We start from the raw sequence: 6,000 nt of genomic DNA on the forward strand, positions 1-6,000 counted from the left end.
GAGAAATTGACAGTAACACAATCATAGTAGGGGACTTTAACACCCCACTTTCACCAATGGACAGATCATCCAAAATGAAAATAAATAAGGAAACACAAGTTTTAAATGATACATTAAACAAGATGGACTTAATTGATATTTATAGGACATTCCATCCAAAAACAACAGAATACACATTTTTCTCAAGTGCTCATGGAACATTCTCCAGGATAGATCATATCTTGGGTCACAAATCAAGCCTTGGTAAATTTAAGAAAATTGAAATTGTATCAAGTATCTTTTCTGACCACAATGCTATGAGACTAGATATCAATTACAGGAAAAGAGCTGTAAAAAATACAAACACATGGAGGCTAAACAATACACTACTTAATAACGAAGTGATCACTGAAGAAAACAAAGAGGAAATTAAAAAATACCTAGAAACAAATGACAATGGAGGCACAATGACCCAAAACCTATGGAATGCAGCAAAAGCAGTTCTAAGAGGGAAGTTTATAGCAATACAATCCCACCTTAAGAAACAGGAAACATCTCGAATAAACAACCTAACCTTGCACCTAAAGCAATTAGAGAAAGAAGAACAAAAAAACCCCAAACTTAGCAGAAGGAAAGAAATCATAAAGATCAGATCAGAAATAAATGAAAAAGAAATGAAGGAAACGATAGCAAAGATCAATAAAACTAAAAGCTGGTTCTTTGAGAAGATAAACAAAATTGATAAACCATTAGCCAGACTCATCAAGAAAAAAAGGGGGAAGACTCAAATCAATAGAATTAGAAATGAAAAAGGAGAAGTAACAACTGACACTGCAGAAATACAAAAGATCATGAGAGATTACTATAAGCAACTCTATGCCAATAAAATGGACAATCTGGAAGAAATGGACAAATTCTTAGAAATGCACAACCTGCCAAGACTGAATCAGGAAGAAATAGAAAATATGAACAGACCAATCACAAGCACTGAAATTGAAACTGTGATCAAAAATCTTCCGACAAACAAAAGCCCAGGACCAGATGGCTTCACAGGCGAATTCTATCAAGCATTTAGAGAAGAGCTAACACCTATCCTTCTCAGACTCTTCCAAAATATAGCAGAGGGAGGAACACTCCCAAACTCATTCTACGAGGCCACCATCACCTTGATACCAAAACCAGACAAGGATGTCACAAAGAAAGAAAACTACAGGCCAATATCACTGATGAACATAGATGCAAAAATCCTCAACAAAATACTAGCAAACAGAATCCAACAGCACATTAAAAGGATCATACACCATGATCAAGTGGGGTTTATTCCAGGAATGCAAGGATTCTTCAATATACGCAAATGAATCAACGTGATACACCATATTAACAAACTGAAGGAGAAAAACCATATGATCATCTCAATAGATGCAGAGAAAGCTTTCGACAAAATTCAACACCCATTTATGATAAAAACCCCGCAGAAAGTAGCCATAGAGGGAACTTTCCTCAACATAATAAAGGCCATATATGACAAACCCACAGCCAACATTGTCCTCAATGGTGAAAAACTGAAACCATTTCCACTAAGATCAGGAACAAGACAAGGCTGACCACTCTCACCACTCTTATTCAACATAGTTTTGGAAGTTTTAGCCACAGCAATCAGAGAAGAAATGGAAATAGAAGGAATCCAAATTGGAAAAGAAGAAGTAAAGCTATCACTGTTTGCAGATGACATGATACTACACATAGAGAATCCTAAAGATGCTACCGAAAAACTCCTAGAGCTAATCAGTGAATTTGGTAAAGTAGCAGGATACAAAATTAATGTACAGAAATCTATGGCATTCCTGTACACTAATGATGAAAAATCTGAAAATGAAATCAAGAAAACACTCCCATTTACCATTGCAACAAAAAGAATAAAATATCTAGGAATAAACCTACCTAAGGAGACAAAAGACCTGTATGCAGAAAATTATAAGACACTGATGAAAGAAATTAAAGATGATACAAATAGATGGAGAGATATACCATGCTCCTGGATTGGAAGAATCAATATTGTGAAAATGAATCTACTACCCAAAGCAATCTACAGATTCAATGCAATCCCTATCAAACTACCACTGGCATTTTTCACAGAACTAGAACAAAAAAATTCAAAATTTGTTTGGCAAAACAAAAGACCCCAAATAGCCAAAGCAATCTTGAGAACGAAAAACGGAGCTGGAAGAATCAGGCTCCCTGACTTCAGACTATACTGCAAAGCTACAGTAATTAAGACAGTGTGGTACTGGCATAAAAACAGAAAGATAGATCAGTAGATCAGGATAGAAAGCCCAGAGATAAACCCACGCACATATGGCCAACTTATCTTTGATAAAGGAGTCAGGAATGTACAGTGGAGAAAGGACAGCCTCTTCAATAAGTGGTGCTGGGAAAACTGGACAGGGACATGTAAAGTTTGAGATTAGATCATTCCCTAACACCATACACAAAAATAAGCTCAAAATGGATTAAAGACTTAAATGTACGGCCAGAAACTATCAAACTCTTAGAGGAAAACATAGGTAGAACACTCTGTGACATAAATCACAGCAAGATCCTTTTGGAACCACCCCCTACAGAAATGGAAATAAAAACAAAGATTAACAAATGGGACCTAATGAAACTTCAAAGCTTTTGCACAGCAAAGGAAACCATAAAGAAGACCAAAAGACAACCCTCAGAATGGGAGAAAATATTTGCAAATGAAGCAACTGACAAAGGATTAATCTCCAAAATTTATAAACAGCACATGCAGCTCAATAGCAAAAAAACAAACAACCCAATCCAAAAATGGGCAGAAGACTTAAATAGGCATTTCTCCAAAGAATATATACAGACTGCCAACAAACACATGAAAGAATGCTCAACATCATTAATCATTAGAGAAATGCAAATCAAAACTAGAATGAGATATCATCTCACACCAGTCAGAATGGCCATCATTCAGAAATCTAGAAACAATAAATGCTGGAGAGGGTGTGGAGAAAAGGGAACACTCTTGCACTGCTGGTGGGAATATGAATTGGTACAGCCACTATGGAGAACAGTATGGAGGTTCCTTAAAAAACTAAAAATAGAACTACCATATGACCCAGCAATCCCACTACTAGGCATATACCCTGAGAAAACCATAATTCAAAAAGAGACATGTACCAAAATGTTCATTGCAGCTCTATTCACAATAGCCCGGAGATGGAAACAACCTAAGTGTCTCTCATCGGATGAATGGATAAAGAAGATGTGGCACATATATACAATGGAATATTACTCAGCCATATAAAGAAACGAAACTGAGCTATTTGTAATGAAGTGGATAGACTTAGAGTCTGTCATACAGAGTGAAGTAAGTCAGAAAGAGAAAGACAAATACCGTATGCTAACACATATATACGGAATTAAAAAAAAAATGCCATGAAGAACGTAGGGGTAAAACGGGAATAACGACACAGACCTACTTGAGAATGGACTTGAGGATATGGGGAGGGGAAAGGGTAAGCTGTGACAAAGTGAAAGAGAGGCATGGACATATATACACTACCAAACGTGAGGTAGATAGATAGTTGGAAGCAGCCGCAGAGCACAGGGAGATCAGCTCGGTGCTTTGTGACCGCCTGGAGGGGTGGGATGGGGAGGGTGGGAGGGAGGGAGATGCATGAGGGAAGGGATGTGGGAACAGTTGTATATGTATGACTGATTCACTTTGTTATAAAGCAGAAACTAAAAAAAAAACATGTATGCACCTAATACAGGAGCTACTAAATATATAAAGCACATTAAAGGATATAAAGGGAGAAATTGACAATAATACAATCAAATCAGCTTCTTTAACACCCCACTTACACCAAAGGACAGATCATCTAGACAGAAAATCAGTAAGGAAACAATTCTCATAAATGACACATTAGACCGGTTGGACTTATAGGTATCTACAGGACATTTCATCCAAAAACAATAGAATACACATTCTTTTCAAGTGCACATGAAACATTCTCAGGAAACATCACATGCTAGGCCCAAAACATGTCTCAACAAACTTAACGCATTATTGATTGGTGGACTTTTGCAGAAACTAATGCCTGTGGCTGGCAATTTGTTATTTAAGTGAATATTGAAACACTCATGTTTGAGTAAATATCAACAACTTTTTTTGTACTTAATGTATTTATTTGAAACTTTGTACATGTCTTACTAAAGCATTCTAATATTTCATTAAGAGTGTGGTAGGCAATATGGCAGGCACCTCTGTGCAGGGGAACAGAACATCTATTACAAATATACTAGGTTTCACTGCACTTTCTCCTGGAAGAGCAGACTCTATGCTTTCTGGTGGCATTGACTTTTTAGTCCTGTGGGTATTATTTCCTCTAGAATACGTTCTTGTTTTTAACCTTATAGTCGACAATGTGGATCTTTGTGGGGGGCTCTTTTAGAAATGCTACAAGAAGGACCAGTTATGGGACTACCACTGCATTCACCAGAATGATCAGTTATCCATTCTCTAGCTACTGCTAACAAAAATTGCTTGTAAGTCATTTTATTCTGTGCATTAAGGTTACAATAAATTTTAAATGTATTGAATAAACTGCAATTACTCAAATATCAACAGAAACCCACTTTCTTATACCATTTTCGAGTTTTCTGGAGGATATTGAAGTTTTCCAGATATTGATTGGATCAACCAACTCCTTTCATATATTTATTATACTCTAATACACAAGTGGGCTTAGTTATCTGATGGCCAGTCCTCCTGTCTTCCTCTCTTGTAGATACTATGGAGGCCTCATGAATAATTTTCACCATGCAGATTAGCCTCTTGTCTTTCCATATATAAATGTCATTTCTCCCCTCTGTAGATTTTTAGATTTCTCCTTTAATTGTTTTGGTAGAACATGATTCTCTCAGAGTCCTACAAACTCTGGTTTCAGTTTTCAACAATATTTCAGATGTGGAAACCGTTTTTGTCTTAATTGTCTTGGTAAATATGGTGCCATGAACCAAGATAAGGTTGTAGGACTGATAATACTGTTTCTTGCAGTTTCTTTCCTTCACCCATGTAAATCTCAATGTTGCATATATATCCAATTTCATTTTTGCTAACCATCCTGACCAAAATTCCATATTTTGTAAGTTTTCCGGGATTATAGGATTTGAATCTAAGTCGTCCTCTCCTCTTTATCATTGCCTCACCAAGGGATAGCTCTTGTTTGGGTATACAGATTGATTGAACTTTTAGTAGAAAATAATCCAAAAGAGGTTTAACTTTTGAAATTCTGTCTGCAGGCAGTGGAGTTTCCAAGTTTTCATTAAAGTGAAGAAATGTCATTATTTGTTCAAACCTTCTTCTCGTCACAATATTTGGAAAGATAGGTGTTTCAAGTAAGGGATCAGTCAACCAATATTCTTTCCAATGTGACTTTCTTATTTGTCCCATCAAAATTATTAATCCAAGAAACTTCTTCATGTCACTATTGGTCACATCAGTCCATTTTAAAGCCTTATCATACTTTTTATATGATTTTTCATTCTGCTGGTAATACAAGTTTGTTTGAGAAGTGACCAACTTGAAAAAGTTGTTACCAAAAATTAATTCTATTTCACTAACACTTTGTGGGTTATTACATTCAATAGTTACACCTGACACAACTGTAAAGTCTTCTAATTTTTGTGAAATATTGTCTTCAATCCACTCTTCTGTAGAAGCAAAGGAGCATTCTCCAGCACCATTAGTTTCATTTTCACTTTCTGCATCAGAGTCAATCACTGAGTTTTGTTTCCTTTTTTTGGCCTAATATTCACATAATCTGAATCAGAACTCTATTCTGAAGAACTATCATCTTCTGAAACACTAGTGTATATGTCTCTCAGAAAATCAGAGAAAGTATCTGCATAAAATTCACCAAAAAATTCTTCTTCACATAAATTTCAGGATGTGTCATTTTTGAAAATTTTACAGGAATAACCTTATGTTTGTAACACACA

This window comes from Mesoplodon densirostris, chromosome X, assembly GCF_025265405.1.
Source record: "Mesoplodon densirostris isolate mMesDen1 chromosome X, mMesDen1 primary haplotype, whole genome shotgun sequence".
In the NCBI taxonomy this organism is placed as follows: Eukaryota; Metazoa; Chordata; class Mammalia; order Artiodactyla; family Ziphiidae; genus Mesoplodon; species Mesoplodon densirostris.